Source organism: Hyla sarda, unplaced genomic scaffold, assembly GCF_029499605.1.
Source record: "Hyla sarda isolate aHylSar1 unplaced genomic scaffold, aHylSar1.hap1 scaffold_1327, whole genome shotgun sequence".
NCBI lineage: Eukaryota > Metazoa > Chordata > Amphibia > Anura > Hylidae > Hyla > Hyla sarda.
In genome coordinates, this window is record NW_026607952.1 from 69,625 (window position 1) to 96,980 (window position 27,356).

The window sequence follows — 27,356 nt, forward strand, 5'->3', positions numbered from 1 at the left end:
AGGATATACTGGCGTTGGTGTGCGGGCTCTGGTGTGTCCTTCATATAAGGATATACTGGCGTTGGTGTGCGGGCTCTGGTGTGTCCTTCATATGAGGATACACTGGCGTTGGTGTGCGGGCTCTGGTGTGTCCTTCATATAAGGATATACTGGCGTTGGTGTGCGGGCTCTGGTGTGTCCTTCATATAAGGATATACTGGCGTTGGTGTGCGGGCTCTGGTGTGTCCTTCATATAAGGATATACTGGCGTTGGTGTGCGGGCTCTGGTGTGTCCTTCATATAAGGATATACTGGCGTTGGTGTGCGGGCTCTGGTGTGTCCTTCATATAAGGATATACTGGCGTTGGTGTGCGGGCTCTGGTGTGTCCTTCATATAAGGATATACTGGCGTTGGTGTGCGGGCTCTGGTGTGTCCTTCATATAAGGATATACTGGCGTTGGTGTGCGGGCTCTGGTGTGTCCTTCATATAAGGATATACTGGCGTTGGTGTGCGGGCTCTGGTGTGTCCTTCATATAAGGATATACTGGCGTTGGTGTGCGGGCTCTGGTGTGTCCTTCATATAAGGATACACTGGCGAATGTCTCAATTTTAACATCAGTGTTGAGGGATTAGCCAATGTCATTGTTTACATCCACCACAGTAGTGCACCTACATTTCTCTATTGTATTCTAATTGTTACATATCCACACCGTTTATCTGGTGTAGGATTCTATTGTGGCACTTGTAGTCCACTGCAGGCATCCTCCATTGTATGCATTTTTATGCTGGGGATCGCCCCTAGCAACGGACTACAAGGGCAGGATCTGCTCCCCCAGTATAAATGCACAACTGCATTTGGGGTTGAGCTCCTCCAGCCATTTGAGACCACGTTTTTTGTTGTTGTTAGATATATATATATACATATAATCTGCTGGGTATATAGATATATATATATACATATAATCTGCTGGGTATATAGATATATATATATATACATATAATCTGCTGGGTATATAGATATATATATACATATAATCTGCTGGGTATATAGATATATATATATACATATAATCTGCTGGGTATATAGATATATATATATATACATATAATCTGCTGGGTATATAGATATATATATACATATAATCTGCTGGGTATATAGATATATATATATACATGTAATCTGCTGGGTATATAGATATATATAGATACATATAATCTGCTGGGTATACAGATATATATATATATATACATATAATCTGCTGGGTATATAGATATATATATATATATACATATAATCTGCTGGGTATATAGATATATATATATACATATAATCTGCTGGGTATATAGATATATATATATACATATAATCTGCTGGATATATAGATATATATATAGATACATATAATCTGCTGGGTATATAGATATATATATATATATATATATACATATAATCTGCTGGGTATATAGATATATATATATATACATATAATCTGCTGGATATATAGATATATATATATATATATATATATATATATATATATATATATATATATAATCTGCTGGATATATATATATATATATATATATATATATATATATATATATATATAAAATCTGCTGGGTATATAGATATATATATAGATACATATAATCTGCTGGGTATATAGATATATATATATATATATATACATATAATCTGCTGGGTATATAGATATATATATATACATATAATCTGCTGGGTATATAGATATATACATATATATATATACATATAATCTGCTGGGTATATAGATATATATATATACATATAATCTGCTGGGTATATAGATACATATATACATATAATCTGCTGGGTATATAGATATATATATACATATAATCTGCTTGGTATATAGATATATATATATATACATGTAATCTGCTGGGTACATAGATATATATATATATATATACATATAATCTGCTGGGTATATAGATATATATATACATATAATCTGCTGGGTATATAGATATATATATACATATAATCTGCTGGATATATATATATATATATATATATATATATATATATATATATATAATCTGCTGGGTATATAGATATATATATAGATACATATAATCTGCTGGGTATATAGATATATATATATATATATATATATATATACATGTAATCTGCTGGGTATATAGATATATATATATATACATATAATCTGCTGGGTATATAGATATATATATATATAGATACATATAATCTGCTGGGTATATAGATATATATACATATAATCTGCTGGGTATATAGATATATATATATATATATACATATAATCTGCTGGGTATATAGATATATATACATATAATCTGCTGGGTATATAGATATATATACATATAATCTGCTGGGTATATAGATATATATACAAAAAATCTGCTGGGTATATAGATATATATATACATATAATCTGCTGGGTATATAGAAATATATATATACATATAATTTGCTGGGTATATAGATATATATATATATATACATATAATCTGCTGGGTATATAGATATATATATATACATATAATCTGCTGGGTATATAGAAATATATATATATACATATAATCTGCTGGGCATATAGATATATCTATATACATATAATCTGCTGGGTATATAGATATATATATATATATACATATAATCTGCTGGGTATATAGATATATATACATATAATCTGCTGGGTATATAGATATATATATATATATATATATACATATAATCTGCTGGGTATATAGATATATATATATATACATATAATCTGCTGGGTATATAGATATATATACATAAAATCTGCTGGGTATATAGATATATATATACATATAATCTGCTGGGTATATAGATATATATACATATAATCTGCTGGGTATATAGATATATATACATATAATCTGCTGGGCATATAGATATATATATATATATATATATATATATATATATATATACATATAATCTGCTGGGTATATAGATATATATATACATATAATCTGCTGGGTATATAGATATATATACATATAATCTGCTGGGTATATAGATATATATATACATATAATCTGCTGGGTATATAGATATATATACATATAATCTGCTGGGTATATAGAAATATATATATACATATAATCTGCTGGGTATATAGATATATATATATATATATACATATAATCTGCTGGGTATATAGATATATATACATATAATCTGCTGGGTATATAGATATATATACATATAATCTGCTGGGTATATAGATATATATACATATAATCTGCTGGGTATATAGAAATATATATTTATACATATAATCTGCTGGGTATATAGATATATATATATATATACATATAATCTGCTGGGTATATAGATATATATATACATATAATCTGCTGGGTATATAGATATATATATACATATAATCTGCTGGGTATATAGATATATATACATATAATCTGCTGGGTATATAGATATATATACATATAATCTGCTGGGTATATAGAAATATATATATACATATAATCTGCTGGGTATATAGATATATATATATATATACATATAATCTGCTGGGTATATAGCTATATATATACATATAATCTGCTGGGTATATAGATATATATATACATATAATCTGCTGGGTATATAGATATATATATACATATAATCTGCTGGGTATATAGATATATATACATATAATCTGCTGGGTATATAGATATATATACATATAATCTGCTGGGTATATAGATATATATATAGATACATATAATCTGCTGGGTATATAGATATATATACATATAATCTGCTGGGTATATAGATATATATACATATAATCTGCTGGGTATATAGATATATATACATATAATCTGCTGGGTATATAGATATATATACATATAATCTGCTGGGTATATAGATATATATACATATAATCTGCTGGGTATATAGATATATATATATACATATAATCTGCTGGGCATATAGATATATATATACATATAATCTGCTGGGTATATAGATATATATACATATAATCTGCTGGGTATATAGATATATATATACATATAATCTGCTGGGTATATAGATATATATACATATAATCTGCTGGGTATATAGAAATATATATATACATATAATCTGCTGGGTATATAGATATATATATATATATATATATACATATAATCTGCTGGGTATATAGATATATATATATATATATATACATATAATCTGCTGGGTATATAGATATATATATAGATACATATAATCTGCTGGGTATATAGAAATATATATATACATATAATCTGCTGGGTATATAGATATATATACATATAATCTGCTGGGTATATAGATATATATACATATAATCTGCTGGGTATATAGATATATATACATATAATCTGCTGGGTATATAGAAATATATATATAGACATATAATCTGCTGGGTATATAGATATATATACATATAATCTGCTGGGTATATAGATATATACATATAATCTGCTGGGTATATAGATATATATACATATAATCTGCTGGGTATATAGATATATACATATAATCTGCTGGGTATATAGATATATATACATATAATCTGCTGGGTATATAGATATATATACATATAATCTGCTGGGTATATAGATATATATACATATAATCTGCTGGGTATATAGATATATATACATATAATCTGCTGGGTATATAGATATATATATATACATATAATCTGCTGGATATATAGATATATATATACATATAATCTGCTGGGTATATAGATATATATATATACATATAATCTGCTGGGTATATAGATATATATATATACATATAATCTGCTGGGTATATAGATATATATACATATAATCTGCTGGGTATATAGATATATAGACATATAATCTGCTGGGTATATAGATATATAGACATATAATCTGCTGGGTATATAGATATATAGACATATAATCTGCTGGGTATATAGATATATATATATACATATAATCTGCTGGGTATATAGATATATAGACATATAATCTGCTGGGTATATAGATATATATACATATAATCTGCTGGGTATATAGATATATAGACATATAATCTGCTGGGTATATAGATAGATATATATATACATATAATCTGCTGGGTATATAGATATATATATACATATAATCTGCTGGGTATATAGATATATATATATATACATATAATCTGCTGGGTATATAGATATATATATATACATATAATCTGCTGGGTATATAGATATATATACATATAATCTGCTGGGTATATAGATATATAGACATATAATCTGCTGGGTATATAGATATATAGACATATAATCTGCTGGGTATATAGATATATAGACATATAATCTGCTGGGTATATAGATATATATATATACATATAATCTGCTGGGTATATAGATATATAGACATATAATCTGCTGGGTATATAGATATATATACATATAATCTGCTGGGTATATAGATATATAGACATATAATCTGCTGGGTATATAGATAGATATATATATACATATAATCTGCTGGGTATATAGATATATATACATATAATCTGCTGGGTATATAGATAGATATATATACATATAATCTGCTGGGTATATAGATATATATACATATAATCTGCTGGGTATATAGCCTCTATCTTTTTTGTATACTCTGTCTCAGCAGTGTGCACCCCTGTATTAGGCTGTTGTGCTATTTTTATTTTTGCTTGTATTTACTACACAGGGGGAAATGTCCCCTCTTTAGCTGTGCACCCCTCCCCCTTTCTCACAGGTGGTGTATATGGATCCAGCATGTCACCCAGTCAGAGGCTATATACCCAGCAGATTATATGTATATATATATATATCTATATACCCAGCAGATTCTATGTATCTATATATATCTATATACCCAGCAGATTATATGTATATGTATATATATATCTATATACCCAGCAGATTATATGTATATATATATATATCTATATACCCAGCAGATTCTATGTATATATCTATCTATATACCCAGCAGATTATATGTATATATATATATCTATCTATATACCCAGCAGATTATATGTATATATATATATATCTATATACCCAGCAGATTATATGTATATATCTATCTATATACCCAGCAGATTCTATGTATATATCTATCTATATACCCAGCAGATTATATGTATATATATATATCTATATACCCAGCAGATTCTATGTATATATCTATCTATATACCCAGCAGATTATATGTATATATATATATCTATCTATATACCCAGCAGATTATATGTATATATATATATATCTATATACCCAGCAGATTATATGTATATATCTATCTATATACCCAGCAGATTATATGTATATATATATATATATCTATATACCCAGCAGATTATATGTATATATATATATATCTATATACCCAGCAGATTATATGTATATATATATCTATATACCCAGCAGATTATATGTATATATATATATATCTATATACCCAGCAGATTCTATGTATATATCTATCTATATACCCAGCAGATTATATGTATATATATATATCTATATACCCAGCAGATTCTATGTATATATCTATCTATATACCCAGCAGATTATATGTATATATATATATCTATCTATATACCCAGCAGATTATATGTATATATATATATATCTATATACCCAGCAGATTATATGTATATATATATCTATATACCCAGCAGATTATATGTATATATATATATATCTATATACCCAGCAGATTATATGTATATATATATATATCTATATACCCAGCAGATTATATGTATATATATATATATCTATATACCCAGCAGATTATATGTATATATATATCTATATACCCAGCAGATTATATGTATATATATATATCTATCTATATACCCAGCAGATTATATGTATATATATATATATCTATATACCCAGCAGATTATATGTATATATATATCTATATACCCAGCAGATTATATGTATATATATATATATATCTATATACCCAGCAGATTATATGTATATATATATATATCTATATACCCAGCAGATTATATGTATATATATATATATCTATATACCCAGCAGATTATATGTATATATATATCTATATACCCAGCAGATTATATGTATATATATATATATATATCTATATACCCAGCAGATTATATGTATATATCTATCTATATACCCAGCAGATTATATGTATATATATATATCTATATACCCAGCAGATTATATGTATATATATATATCTATATACCCAGCAGATTATATGTATATATATATCTATCTATATACCCAGCAGATTCTATGTATATATCTATCTATATACCCAGCAGATTATATGTATATATATATATCTATATACCCAGCAGATTATATGTATATATATATATCTATATACCCAGCAGATTATATGTATATATATATATCTATCTATATACCCAGCAGATTATATGTATATATATATCTATATACCCAGCAGATTACATGTATATATATATATCTATATACCCAGCAGATTATATGTATCTATATATATATCTATATACCCAGCAGATTATATGTATATATATATATCTATCTATATACCCAGCAGATTATATGTATCTATATATATCTATATACCCAGCAGATTACATGTATATATATATATCTATATACCCAGCAGATTATATGTATCTATATATATATCTATATACCCAGCAGATTATATGTATATATATATTTCTATATACCCAGCAGATTATATGTATATATATATATATCTATATACCCAGCAGATTATATGTATATATATCTATATACCCAGCAGATTATATGTATATATATCTATATACCCAGCAGATTATATGTATATATATATCTATATACCCAGCAGATTATATGTATATATATATCTATATACCCAGCAGATTATATGTATATATATATATCTATATACCCAGCAGATTATATGTATATATATATATATCTATATACCCAGCAGATTATATGTATATATATATCTATATACCCAGCAGATTATATGTATATATATATATCTATATACCCAGCAGATTATATGTATATATATATATCTATATACCCAGCAGATTATATGTATCTATATATATCTATATACCCAGCAGATTACATGTATATATATATATCTATATACCCAGCAGATTATATGTATCTATATATATATCTATATACCCAGCAGATTATATGTATATATATATCTATATACCCAGCAGATTATATGTATATATATCTATATACCCAGCAGATTATATGTATATATATATCTATATACCCAGCAGATTATATGTATATATATATCTATATACCCAGCAGATTATATGTATATATATATATCTATATACCCAGCAGATTATATGTATATATATATATCTATATACCCAGCAGATTATATGTATATATATATCTATATACCCAGCAGATTATATGTATATATATATATCTATATACCCAGCAGATTATATGTATATATATATATCTATATACCCAGCAGATTATATGTATATATATATATATCTATCTACCCAGCAGATTATATGTGTATATATATATCTATATACCCAGCAGATTATATGTATATATATATATATATATCTATATACCCAGCAGATTATATGTATATATATATATATCTATATACCCAGCAGATTATATGTATATATATATATCTATATACCCAGCAGATTATATGTATATATATATATCTATATACCCAGCAGATTATATGTATATATATATATCTATATACCCAGCAGATTATATGTATATATATCTATATACCCAGCAGATTATATGTATATATATATATATCTATATACCCAGCAGATTATATGTATATATATATCTATATACCCAGCAGATTATATGTATATATATCTATATACCCAGCAGATTATATGTATATATATCTATATACCCAGCAGATTATATGTATATATATATATCTATACACCCAGCAGATTATATGTATATATATCTATATACCCAGCAGATTATATGTATATATATATATATATATATCTATATACCCAGCAGATTATATGTATATATATATATATATATATATATCTATATGCCCAGCAGATTATATGTATATATATATATATCTATATGCCCAGCAGATTATATGTATATATATATATCTATATACCCAGCAGATTATATGTATATATATATCTATATACCCAGTAGATTATATGTATATATATATCTATATACCCAGCAGATTATATGTATATATATATCTATATACCCAGTAGATTATATGTATATATATATATCTATATACCCAGCAGATTATATGTATATATATATATCTATATACCCAGCAGATTATATGTATATATATATATATATCTATATACCCAGCAGATTATATGTATATATATATATCTATATACCCAGCAGATTATATGTATATATATATATCTATATGCCCAGCAGATTATATGTATATATATATATATATCTATATACCCAGCAGATTATATGTATATATATATATCTATATGCCCAGCAGATTATATGTATATATATATCTATATACCCAGCAGATTATATGTATATATATATCTATATACCCAGCAGATTATATGTATATATATATATATATCTATATACCCAGCAGATTATATGTATATATATATATCTATATACCCAGCAGATTATATGTATATATATATATCTATATGCCCAGCAGATTATATGTATATATATATATATATATCTATATACCCAGCAGATTATATGTATATATATATCTATATACCCAGCAGATTATATGTATATATATATCTATATACCCAGCAGATTATATGTATATATATATATATCTATATACCCAGCAGATTATATGTATATATATATATCTATATGCCCAGCAGATTATATGTATATATATATATCTATATACCCAGCAGATTATATGTATATATATATATCTATATACCCAGCAGATTATATGTATATATATCTATATGCCCAGCAGATTATATGTATATATATATATCTATATACCCAGAAGATTATATATATATATATCTATATACCCAGCAGATTATATGTATATATATATATATCTATATAACCAGCAGATTATATGTATATATATATATATCTATACACCCAGCAGATTCTATGTATATATATCTATATATCCAGCAGATTATATGTATCTATATATATCTATATACCAAGCAGATTATATGTATATATATATATATATATATATATCTATATACCCAGCAGATTATATGTATATATATATATATCTATATACCCAGCAGATTATATGTATATATATCTATATACCCAGCAGATTATATGTATATATATATATATATCTATATACCCAGCAGATTATATGTATATATATATCTATATACCCAGCAGATTATATGTATCTATATATATATCTATATATCCAGCAGATTATATGTATATATATATCTATATACCCAGCAGATTATATGTATATATATCTATACACCCAGCAGATTCTATGTATATATATATATCTATATGCCCAGCAGATTATATGCATATATATATATCTATATACCCAGCAGATTATATGTATATATATATATATCTATATGCCCAGCAGATTATATGTGTATATATATATATATATATATCTATATACCCAGCAGATTATATGTATATATATATATCTATATACCCAGCAGATTATATGTATATATATATATATATATATATATATATATATATACCCAGCAGATTATATGTATATATATATATCTATATACCCAGCAGATTATATGTATATATATATATCTATATACCCAGCAGATTATATATCTATATACATATATATCTATATACCCAGCAGATTATATATATATATATATATCTATATACCCAGCAGATTATATATATATCTATCTATATACCCAGCAGATTATATGTATATATATATCTATATATCCAGCAGATTATATGTATCTATATATATCTATATACCCAGCAGATTATATGTATATATATATATATCTATATACCCAGCAGATTATATGTATCTATATATATATCTATATACCCAGCAGATTATATGTATATATATCTATATACCCAGCAGATTATATGTATATATATCTATACACCCAGCAGATTCTATGTATATATATCTATATACCCAGCAGATTATATGTATCTATATATATATATCTATATGCCCAGCAGATTAAATGTATATATATATATCTATATACCCAGCCGATTATATGTATATATATATATATATATATATATATATATATATATATATATATCTATATACCCAGCAGATTATATGTATCTATATATATATCTATATACCCAGCAGATTATATGTATATATATATATCTATATACCCAGCAGATTATATGTATATATATATCTATATACCCAGCAGATTATATGTATATATATATCTATATATACAGCAGATTATATGTATATATATATATATATCTATATGCCCAGCAGATTATATGTATATATATATTTCTATATACCCAGCAGATTATATGTATATATATATCTATATACCCAGCAGATTATATGTATATATATATCTATATGCCCAGCAGAATATATGTATATATATATATCTATATACCCAGCAGATTATATGTATATATATATCTATATACCCAGCAGATTATATGTATATATATAGCTATATACCCAGCAGATTATATGTATATATATCTATATATACAGCAGATTATATGTATATATATATATATATCTATATGCCCAGCAGATTATATGTATATATATATATTTCTATATACCCAGCAGATTATATGTATATATATATATATATATATATCTATATACCCAGCAGATTATATGTATATATATATTTCTATATACCCAGCAGATTATATGTATATATATATCTATATGCCCAGCAGATTATATGTATATATATATTTCTATATACCCAGCAGATTATATGTATATATATATCTATATGCCCTGCAGATTATATGTATCTATATATATCTATATACCCAGCAGATTATATGTATATATATATCTATATACCCAGCAGATTATATGTATCTATATCTATATGCCCTGCAGATTATATGTATCTATATATATCTATATGCCCAGCAGATTATATGTCTATATATATATCTATATACCCAGCAGATTATATGTATCTATATATATATCTATATACCCAGCAGATTATATGTATATATATCTATATACCCAGCAGATTATATGTATATATATCTATATACTCAGCAGATTATATGTATATATATATATCTATATACCCAGCAGATTATATGTATATATATATCTATATACCCAGCAGATTATATGTATATATATATCCAGCAGATTATATGTATATATATCTATATACCCAGCAGATTATATGTATATATATATCTATATACCCAGCAGATTATATGTATATATATATCTATATACCCAGCAGATTATATGTATATATATCTATATATACAGCAGATTATATGTATATATATATATATATCTATATGCCCAGCAGATTATATGTATATATATATATTTCTATATACCCAGCAGATTATATGTATGTATATATATATATATATATATATATATATATGCCCAGCAGATTATATGTATATATATATATATATATATATATATATATATATATATATATCTATATACCCAGCAGATTATATGTATATATATATCTATATGCCCAGCAGATTATATGTATATATATATTTCTATATACCCAGCAGATTATATGTATATATATATCTATATACCCAGCAGATTATATGTATCTATATATATCTATATGCCCTGCAGATTATATGTATCTATATATATCTATATACCCAGCAGATTATATGTATCTATATCTATATGCCCTGCAGATTATATGTATCTATATATATCTATATGCCCAGCAGATTATATGTCTATATATATCTATATACCCAGCAGATTATATGTATCTATATATATATCTATATACCCAGCAGATTATATGTATATATATATCTATATACCCAGCAGATTATATGTATATATATATATATATATATATATATATATCTATATACCCAGCAGATTATATGTATCTATATATATATCTATATACCAAGCAGATTATATGTATATATATATCTATATACCCAGCAGATTATATGTATATATATATATATATCTATATACCCAGCAGATTATATGTATCTATATATATCTATATACCCAGCAGATTATATGTATATAAATATATATATATATATCTATATATCCAGCAGATTATATGTATATAAATATATATATATATCTATATATCCAGCAGATTATATGTATATATATCTATATCTATATATCCAGCAGATTATATGTATATATATCTATCTATATACCCAGCAGATTATATGTATATATATCTATATACCCAGCAGATTATATGTATATATATATATATCTATATACCCAGCAGATTATATGTATATATATATATCTATATACCCAGCAGATTATATGTATATATATATCTATATGCCCAGCAGATTATATGTCTATATATATCTATATACCCAGCAGATTATATGTATCTATATATATCTATATACCCAGCAGATTATATGTATATAAATATATATATATATATCTATATATCCAGCAGATTATATGTATATAAATATATATATATATCTATATATCCAGCAGATTATATGTATATATATATATATCTATATATCCAGCAGATTATATGTATATATATATCTATATATCCAGCAGATTATATGTATATCTATCTATCTATATACCCAGCAGATTATATGTATATATATCTATATGCCCAGCAGATTATATGTATATATATATATATCTATATACCCAGCAGATTATATGTATATATATATATCTATATACCCAGCAGATTATATGTATATATATATCTATATATCCAGCAGATTATATGTATATATATCTATCTATATACCCAGCAGATTATATGTATATATATCTATATGCCCAGCAGATTATATGTATATATATATATATCTATATACCCAGCAGATTATATGTATATATATATATCTATATACCCAGCAGATTATATGTATATATATATCTATATACCCAGCAGATTATATGTATATATATATCTATATACCCAGCAGATTATATGTATATATATATATATATCTATATACCCAGCAGATTATATGTATATATATATCTATATACCCAGCAGATTATATGTATATATATATATATCTATATACCCAGCAGATTATATGTATATATATATCTATATACCCAGCAGATTATATGTATATATATATCTATATATCCAGCAGATTATATGTATATATATCTATATACCCAGCAGATTATATGTATATATATATCTATATACCCAGCAAATTATATGTATATATATATCTATATACCCAGCAGATTATATGTATATATATCTATATATACAGCAGATTATATGTATATATATATATATCTATATGCCCAGCAGATTATATGTATATATATATTTCTATATACCCAGCAGATTATATGTATATATATATATATATATATATATATATATATATATATATATATGCCCAGCAGATTATATGTATATATATATATATATATATATATATCTATATACCCAGCAGATTATATGTATATATATATCTATATGCCCAGCAGATTATATGTATATATATATTTCTATATACCCAGCAGATTATATGTATATATATATCTATATACCCAGCAGATTATATGTATCTATATATATCTATATGCCCTGCAGATTATATGTATCTATATATATCTATATACCCAGCAGATTATATGTATCTATATCTATATGCCCTGCAGATTATATGTATCTATATATATCTATATGCCCAGCAGATTATATGTCTATATATATCTATATACCCAGCAGATTATATGTATCTATATATATATCTATATACCCAGCAGATTATATGTATATATATCTATATACCCAGCAGATTATATGTATATATATATATATATTATATATATCTATATACCCAGCAGATTATATGTATCTATATATATATCTATATACCAAGCAGATTATATGTATATATATAGCTATATACCCAGCAGATTATATGTATATATATATATATACCCAGCAGATTATATGTATATATATATCTATATACCCAGCAGATTATATGTATATATATATCTATATACCCAGCAGATTATATGTATCTATATATATATCTATATACCAAGCAGATTATATGTATATATATATATATCTATATGCCCAGCAGATTATATGTATCTATATATATATCTATATACCCAGCAGATTATATGTATATATATCTATATACCCAGCAGATTATATGTATATAAATATATATATATATATCTATATATCCAGCAGATTATATGTATATATATATATCTATATATCCAGCAGATTATATGTATATATATATATCTATATATCCAGCAGATTATATGTATATATATCTATCTATATACCCAGCAGATTATATGTATATATATCTATATACCCAGCAGATTATATGTATATATATATATCTATATGCCCAGCAGATTATATGTATATATATATATATATCTATATACCCAGCAGATTATATGTATATATATATCTATATATCCAGCAGATTATATGTATATATATCTATCTATATACCCAGCAGATTATATGTATATATATCTATATGCCCAGCAGATTATATGTATATATCTATATATCTATATACCCAGCAGATTATATGTATATATATATCTATATACCCAGCAGATTATATGTATATATATATCTATATACCCAGCAGATTATATGTATATATATATATCTATATACCCAGCAGATTATATGTATATATATCTATATACCCAGCAGATTATATGTATATATATATATATCTATATACCCAGCAGATTATATGTATATATATATCTATATACCCAGCAGATTATATGTATATATATCTATATACCCAGCAGATTATATGTATATATATCTATATACCCAGCAGATTATATGTATATATATATATCTATACACCCAGCAGATTATATGTATATATATCTATATACCCAGCAGATTATATGTATATATATATATATATATCTATATACCCAGCAGATTATATGTATATATATATATATATATATATATATATATCTATATGCCCAGCAGATTCTATGTATATATATATATATATATCTATATGCCCAGCAGATTATATGTATATATATATATCTATATGCCCAGCAGATTATATGTATATATATATCTATATACCCAGTAGATTATATGTATATATATATCTATATACCCAGCAGATTATATGTATATATATATCTATATACCCAGTAGATTATATGTATATATATATATCTATATACCCAGCAGATTATATGTATATATATATATCTATATACCCAGCAGATTATATGTATATATATATATATATATCTATATACCCAGCAGATTATATGTATATATATATATCTATATACCCAGCAGATTATATGTATATATATATATCTATATGCCCAGCAGATTATATGTATATATATATATATATCTATATACCCAGCAGATTATATGTATATATATATATATCTATATGCCCAGCAGATTATATGTATATATATATCTATATACCCAGCAGATTATATGTATATATATATCTATATACCCAGCAGATTATATGTATATATATATATATATCTATATACCCAGCAGATTATATGTATATATATATATATCTATATACCCAGCAGATTATATGTATATATATATTTCTATATGCCCAGCAGATTATATGTATATATATATATATATATCTATATACCCAGCAGATTATATGTATATATATCTATATACCCAGCAGATTATATGTATATATATCTATATACCCAGCAGATTATATGTATATATATATATATCTATATACCCAGCAGATTATATGTATATATATATATCTATATGCCCAGCAGATTATATGTATATATATATATCTATATACCCAGCAGATTATATGTATATATATATATCTATATACCCAGCAGATTATATGTATATATATCTATATGCCCAGCAGATTATATGTATATATATATATCTATATACCCAGAAGATTATATATATATATCTATATACCCAGCAGATTATATGTATATATATATATATCTATATAACCAGCAGATTATATGTATATATATATATATCTATACACCCAGCAGATTCTATGTATATATATCTATATATCCAGCAGATTATATGTATCTATATATATCTATATACCAAGCAGATTATATGTATATATATATATATATATATATATATCTATATACCCAGCAGATTATATGTATATATATATATATCTATATACCCAGCAGATTATATGTATATATATCTATATACCCAGCAGATTATATGTATATATATATATATATCTATATACCCAGCAGATTATATGTATATATATATCTATATACCCAGCAGATTATATGTATCTATATATATATCTATATATCCAGCAGATTATATGTATATATATATCTATATACCCAGCAGATTATATGTATATATATCTATACACCCAGCAGATTCTATGTATATATATATATCTATATGCCCAGCAGATTATATGCATATATATATATCTATATACCCAGCAGATTATATGTATATATATATATCTATATGCCCAGCAGATTATATGTGTATATATATATATATATATATCTATATACCCAGCAGATTATATGTATATATATATATCTATATACCCAGCAGATTATATGTATATATATATATATATATATATATATATATATATATATACCCAGCAGATTATATGTATATATATATATCTATATACCCAGCAGATTATATGTATATATATATATCTATATACCCAGCAGATTATATATCTATATACATATATATCTATATACCCAGCAGATTATATATATATATATATATCTATATACCCAGGCAGATTATATATATATCTATCTATATACCCAGCAGATTATATGTATATATATATCTATATATCCAGCAGATTATATGTATCTATATATATCTATATACCCAGCAGATTATATGTATATATATATATATCTATATACCCAGCAGATTATATGTATCTATATATATATCTATATACCCAGCAGATTATATGTATATATATCTATATACCCAGCAGATTATATGTATATATATCTATACACCCAGCAGATTCTATGTATATATATCTATATACCCAGCAGATTATATGTATCTATATATATATATCTATATGCCCAGCAGATTAAATGTATATATATATATCTATATACCCAGCCGATTATATGTATATATATATATATATATATATATATATATATATATATATATATCTATATACCCAGCAGATTATATGTATCTATATATATATCTATATACCCAGCAGATTATATGTATATATATATATCTATATACCCAGCAGATTATATGTATATATATATCTATATACCCAGCAGATTATATGTATATATATATCTATATATACAGCAGATTATATGTATATATATATATATCTATATGCCCAGCAGATTATATGTATATATATATTTCTATATACCCAGCAGATTATATGTATATATATATCTATATACCCAGCAGATTATATGTATATATATATCTATATGCCCCAGCAGAATATATGTATATATATATATCTATATACCCAGCAGATTATATGTATATATATATCTATATACCCAGCAGATTATATGTATATATATAGCTATATACCCAGCAGATTATATGTATATATATCTATATATACAGCAGATTATATGTATATATATATATATATCTATATGCCCAGCAGATTATATGTATATATATATATTTCTATATACCCAGCAGATTATATGTATATATATATATATATATATATCTATATACCCAGCAGATTATATGTATATATATATTTCTATATACCCAGCAGATTATATGTATATATATATCTATATGCCCAGCAGATTATATGTATATATATATTTCTATATACCCAGCAGATTATATGTATATATATATCTATATGCCCTGCAGATTATATGTATCTATATATATCTATATACCCAGCAGATTATATGTATATATATATCTATATACCCAGCAGATTATATGTATCTATATCTATATGCCCTGCAGATTATATGTATCTATATATATCTATATGCCCAGCAGATTATATGTCTATATATATATCTATATACCCAGCAGATTATATGTATCTATATATATATCTATATACCCAGCAGATTATATGTATATATATCTATATACCCAGCAGATTATATGTATATATATCTATATACTCAGCAGATTATATGTATATATATATATCTATATACCCAGCAGATTATATGTATATATATATCTATATACCCAGCAGATTATATGTATATATATATCCAGCAGATTATATGTATATATATCTATATACCCAGCAGATTATATGTATATATATATCTATATACCCAGCAGATTATATGTATATATATATCTATATACCCAGCAGATTATATGTATATATATCTATATATACAGCAGATTATATGTATATATATATATATCTATATGCCCAGCAGATTATATGTATATATATATATTTCTATATACCAGCAGATTATATGTATGTATATATATATATATATATATATATATATATATATATATGCCCAGCAGATTATATGTATATATATATATATATATATATATATATATATATATATCTATATACCCAGCAGATTATATGTATATATATATCTATATGCCCAGCAGATTATATGTATATATATATCTATATACCCAGCAGATTATATGTATATATATATATATATCTATATACCCAGCAGATTATATGTATCTATATATATCTATATGCCCTGCAGATTATATGTATCTATATATATCTATATACCCAGCAGATTATATGTATCTATATCTATATGCCCTGCAGATTATATGTATCTATATATATCTATATGCCCAGCAGATTATATGTCTATATATATCTATATACCCAGCAGATTATATGTATCTATATATATATCTATATACCCAGCAGATTATATGTATATATATATCTATATACCCAGCAGATTATATGTATATATATATATATATATATATATATATACCCAGCAGATTATATGTATCTATATATATATCTATATACCAAGCAGATTATATGTATATATATATCTATATACCCAGCAGATTATATGTATATATATATATATATCTATATACCCAGCAGATTATATGTATCTATATATATCTATATACCCAGCAGATTATATGTATATAAATATATATATATATATCTATATATCCAGCAGATTATATGTATATAAATATATATATATATCTATATATCCAGCAGATTATATGTATATATATCTATATCTATATATCCAGCAGATTATATGTATATATATCTATCTATATACCCAGCAGATTATATGTATATATATCTATATACCCAGCAGATTATATGTATATATATATATATCTATATACCCAGCAGATTATATGTATATATATATATATCTATATACCCAGCAGATTATATGTATATATATATCTATATGCCCAGCAGATTATATGTCTATATATATCTATATACCCAGCAGATTATATGTATCTATATATATCTATATACCCAGCAGATTATATGTATATAAATATATATATATATATCTATATATCCAGCAGATTATATGTATATAAATATATATATATATCTATATATCCAGCAGATTATATGTATATATATATATATCTATATATCCAGCAGATTATATGTATATATATATCTATATATCCAGCAGATTATATGTATATCTATCTATCTATATACCCAGCAGATTATATGTATATATATCTATATGCCCAGCAGATTATATGTATATATATATATATCTATATACCCAGCAGATTATATGTATATATATATATCTATATACCCAGCAGATTATATGTATATATATATCTATATATCCAGCAGATTATATGTATATATATCTATCTATATACCCAGCAGATTATATGTATATATATCTATATGCCCAGCAGATTATATGTATATATATATATATCTATATACCCAGCAGATTATATGTATATATATATATCTATATACCCAGCAGATTATATGTATATATATATCTATATACCCAGCAGATTATATGTATATATATATCTATATACCCAGCAGATTATATGTATATATATATATATATATCTATATACCCAGCAGATTATATGTATATATATATCTATATACCCAGCAGATTATATGTATATATATATATATATCTATATACCCAGCAGATTATATGTATATATATATCTATATACCCAGCAGATTATATGTATATATATATCTATATATCCAGCAGATTATATGTATATATATCTATATACCCAGCAGATTATATGTATATATATATCTATATACCCAGCAAATTATATGTATATATATATCTATATACCCAGCAGATTATATGTATATATATCTATATATACAGCAGATTATATGTATATATATATATATCTATATGCCCAGCAGATTATATGTATATATATATTTCTATATACCCAGCAGATTATATGTATATATATATATATATATATATATATATATATGCCCAGCAGATTATATGTATATATATATATATATATATATATCTATATACCCAGCAGATTATATGTATATATATATCTATATGCCCAGCAGATTATATGTATATATATATTTCTATATACCCAGCAGATTATATGTATATATATATCTATATACCCAGCAGATTATATGTATCTATATATATCTATATGCCCTGCAGATTATATGTATCTATATATATCTATATACCCAGCAGATTATATGTATCTATATCTATATGCCCTGCAGATTATATGTATCTATATATATCTATATGCCCAGCAGATTATATGTCTATATATATCTATATACCCAGCAGATTATATGTATCTATATATATATCTATATACCCAGCAGATTATATGTATATATATCTATATACCCAGCAGATTATATGTATATATATATATATATATATATATATATATCTATATACCCAGCAGATTATATGTATCTATATATATATCTATATACCAAGCAGATTATATGTATATATATATCTATATACCCAGCAGATTATATGTATCTATATATATATCTATATACCAAGCAGATTATATGTATATATATATATCTATATGCCCAGCAGATTATATGTATCTATATATATATCTATATACCCAGCAGATTATATGTATATATATCTATATACCCAGCAGATTATATGTATATAAATATATATATATATATATCTATATATCCAGCAGATTATATGTATATATATATATCTATATATCCAGCAGATTATATGTATATATATATATCTATATATCCAGCAGATTATATGTATATATATCTATCTATATACCCAGCAGATTATATGTATATATATCTATATACCCAGCAGATTATATGTATATATATATATCTATATGCCCAGCAGATTATATGTATATATATATATATATCTATATACCCAGCAGATTATATGTATATATATATCTATATATCCAGCAGATTATATGTATATATATCTATCTATATACCCAGCAGATTATATGTATATATATCTATATGCCCAGCAGATTATATGTATATATCTATATATCTATATACCCAGCAGATTATATGTATATATATATCTATATACCCAGCAGATTATATGTATATATATATCTATATACCCAGCAGATTATATGTATATATATATCTATATACCCAGCAGATTATATGTATATATATATCTATATATCCAGCAGATTATATGTATATATATCTATATACCCAGCAGATTATATGTATATATATATATCTATATACCCAGCAGATTATATGTATATATATCTATATATACAGCAGATTATATGTATATATATATATATATATATATATATATATATCTATATGCCCAGCAGATTATATGTATATATATATTTCTATATACCCAGCAGATTATATGTATATATATATATATATATATATATATATATATATATGCCCAGCAGATTATATGTATATATATATATATATTTATATACCCAGCAGATTATATGTATATATATATCTATATGCCCAGCAGATTATATGTATATATATATTTCTATATACCCAGCAGATTATATGTATATATATATCTATATACCCAGCAGATTATATGTATCTATATATATCTATATGCCCTACAGATTATATGTATCTATATATATCTATATACCCAGCGGATTATATGTATCTATATCTATATACCCAGCAGATTATATGTATATATATATATATATATATATATATATATATATATATATATATGCCCAGCAGATTATATGTATATATATATATATATATATATATATATATATATATATGCCCAGCAGATTATATGTATATATATATATATTTATATACCCAGCAGATTATATGTATATATATATCTATATGCCCTGCAGATTATATGTATCTATATATATCTATATGCCCAGCAGATTATATGTCTATATATATCTATATACCCAGCAGATTATATGTATCTATATATATATCTATATACCCAGCAGATTATATGTATATATATCTATATACCCAGCAGATTATATGTATATATATATATATATATATATCTATATATCTATATACCCAGCAGATTATATGTATCTATATATATATCTATATACCAAGCAGATTATATGTATATATATATCTATATACCCAGCAGATTATATGTATATATATCTATATGCCCTGCAGATTATATGTATCTATATATATCTATATGCCCAGCAGATTATATGTCTATATATATCTATATACCCAGCAGATTATATGTATCTATATATATATCTATATACCCAGCAGATTATATGTATATATATCTATATACCCAGCAGATTATATGTATATAAATATATATATATATCTATATACCCAGCAGATTATATGTATATATATATATATATATATCTATATACCAAGCAGATTATATGTATATATATATATATATCTATATACCCAGCAGATTATATGTATATATATATATATATCTATATACCCAGCAGATTATATGTATATATATATATATCTATACACCCAGCAGATTATATGTATATATATGTATCTATATGCCCAGCAGATTATATGTATATATATATCTATATACCCAGCAGATTATATGTATATATATATGTATCTATATACCCAGCAGATTATATGTATATATATATATATATATATATATATATATATATCTATATAGCCAGCAGAGGTGAGTGGATAGGAGCCTTAGGCTCAGAATTTGTGTTAGGGTCCCATCCTAAATGAGGCCGCCTCCCCGTGGTGGATGGGGACACGTTTTGATCAAAGAGTGCGCTGTGAGAGAAATATAGGTGCTAGACACACGTTTATGTAGGTGGTCAGTGAGTGGTATATGACAGGTACCCTGGAGACCCCGCAGCAGCTTCTCACTGACCTCTCTTCAGGCCGTTTTGTGTTACAGCAGGAAGTAAACTAAGATACCTTGGTCTATTGTACTGACATCTAGTGGCCAATATGGAAAACTGCAATATTTCATCATTCATGACGTGTATTGTGTACAATGAAAGGTTTATTCCCTGAATGTAAAATGATCCCATTTACTGTGTCTGCATTCAGCAATGTGCACAATGTCCCCCCCAAAAAAGACTTCCCCCTATGGGGTTCATAGACGACAAGCAATGACTATTCAATAATACATAGAGGCAAATAGTATTGTTTATACAGGATCCCCCCTAAAGAGCCATATGACCCCCAGACCCTCAGGATACTATTAATAGCTGCTCCCCCCTCCAGCTGATTTGGGGGGTCTCTGCAGTCACAGGGAGAGTCTCAAAGTGCCTTAAAATAGCCAAATAAACAGAGCGGCCCCCAGAGGCCCTAATTTATGAGCTGCAGAAATCCAAACCATGAAATCGGAGCCGTCTCTGCCCCCATGGAATGATTTATCAGGCGCCTCATGAATCAAAGGGAACTGAAATGTTTTCTAAATCCTAAAAGATAGCCAATCACATGCCTGCATTCAGACCAGCCCTCAGTGTATCTAAGCCTGTCATGTGTGCTACCAGGAGGGTGTATCTAATCCTATCATGTCTGACACTGTCTGCTAATCCACTGAACCCAAGACAATTATGTGCGATACTATTGATCAAAGAAGTGTATCTAAGTTTATTATGTGTGACTGTGTATCTAAGCCTATCAGGTACAAAACTGTGAAATAAGTTACTATATCTAATCATATGACGTGCGATATTATTAAAGTAGCCAACTGTATCTAACCTTATCATGTGTGATACCGTCTGCTGAGATAGTGGAGAGATGATGAACTGAAAAATCATCCGAAATAATAAAGAAAATATACACAAAAAATTAGGCAACAAAAAGACTCACCAGCTCGTAGTTGACACGTGGTGCACAGGGGGACGAAATCTGTAACAGAAGGAACAAAAATATAAGTATATACAGTATATACCCATATCACCATATACAGGAGATATATAACTTATACCAGCTGTACATATATATTATATACAGTATATACCAGGTTATACCAGCATGGGCCATATCACTATATACAGGAGATATATAACTTATACCAGCTGTACATATATATTATATACAGTATATACCAGGTTATACCAGCATGGTCCATATCACTATATACAGTATATATATAACTTATACCAGCTGTACATATATCATTATATACAGTATATACCCAGGTTATACCAACATGGTCCATATCACTATATACAGGAGATATATAACTTATACCAGCTGTACATATATATTATATACAGTATATACCAGCATGGTCCATATCACTATATACAGGAGATATATAACTTATACCAGCTGTACATATATATTATATACAGTATATACCAGGTTATACCAGCATGGACCATATCACTATATACAGGAGATATATAACTTATACCAGCTGTACATATATATTATATACAGTATATACCAGGTTATACCAGCATGGTCCATATCACTATATACAGGAGATATATAACTTATACCAGCTGTACATATATATTATATACAGTATATACCCAGGTTATACCAGCATGGTCCATATCACCATATACAGGAGATATATAACTTATACCAGCTATACATATATATTATATACAGTATATACCAGGTTATACCAGCATGGTCCATATCACTATATACAGGACATATATAACTTATACCAGCTGTACATATATATTATATACTGTATATACCAGGTTATACCAGCATGGTCCATATCACTATATACAGGAGATATATAACTTATACCAGCTGTACATATATATTATATACAGTATATACCCAGGTTATACCAGCATGGTCCATATCACTATATACATGATATATATAACTTATACCAGCTGTACATATATATTATACACAGTACATACCAGGTTATACCAGCATGGTCCATATCACTATATACAGGAGATATATAACTTATACCAGCTGTACATATATATTATATACAGTATATACCAGGTTATACCAGCATGGTCCATGTCACTATATACAGGAGATATATAACTTATACCAGCTGTACATATATATTATATACAGTATATACCAGGTTATACCAGCATGGTCCATATCACTATATACATGATATATATAACTTATACCAGCTGTACATATATATTATATACAGTATATACCAGGTTATACCAGCATGGTCCATATCACTATATATAGGAGATATATAACTTATACCAGCTGTACATATATATTATATACAGTATATACCAGGTTATACCAGCATGGTCCATATCACTATATACAGGAGATATATAACTTATACCAGCTGTACATATATATTATATACAGTATATACCAGGTTATACCAGCATGGTCCATATCACTATATACAGGGGATATATTACTTATACCAGCTGTATATATATATTATATACAGTATATACCAGTATGGTCCATATCACTATATACAGGAGATATATAACCTATACCAGCTGTACATATATATTATATACAGTATATACCAGGTTATACCAGCATGGTCCATATCACTATATACAGGAGATATATAACTTATACCAGCTGTACATATATATATATATATATATATATAT

The 27,356-nt window shown here is 24.9% G+C and overlaps 1 protein-coding gene across 1 annotated transcript in view; it reads right to left on the minus strand.

The window, feature by feature from the left end:
- Positions 1–25,686, minus strand: part of LOC130305618 (tensin-1-like) — a gene marked incomplete at its 3' end in the record, with an annotated part of 94,177 nt that extends 68,491 nt beyond the window's left edge. The window contains exon 1 of the mRNA XM_056552013.1: positions 25,636–25,686. The remainder of the gene's footprint in view (positions 1–25,635) is intronic.
- Positions 25,687–27,356: the final 1,670 nt, after the last annotated feature.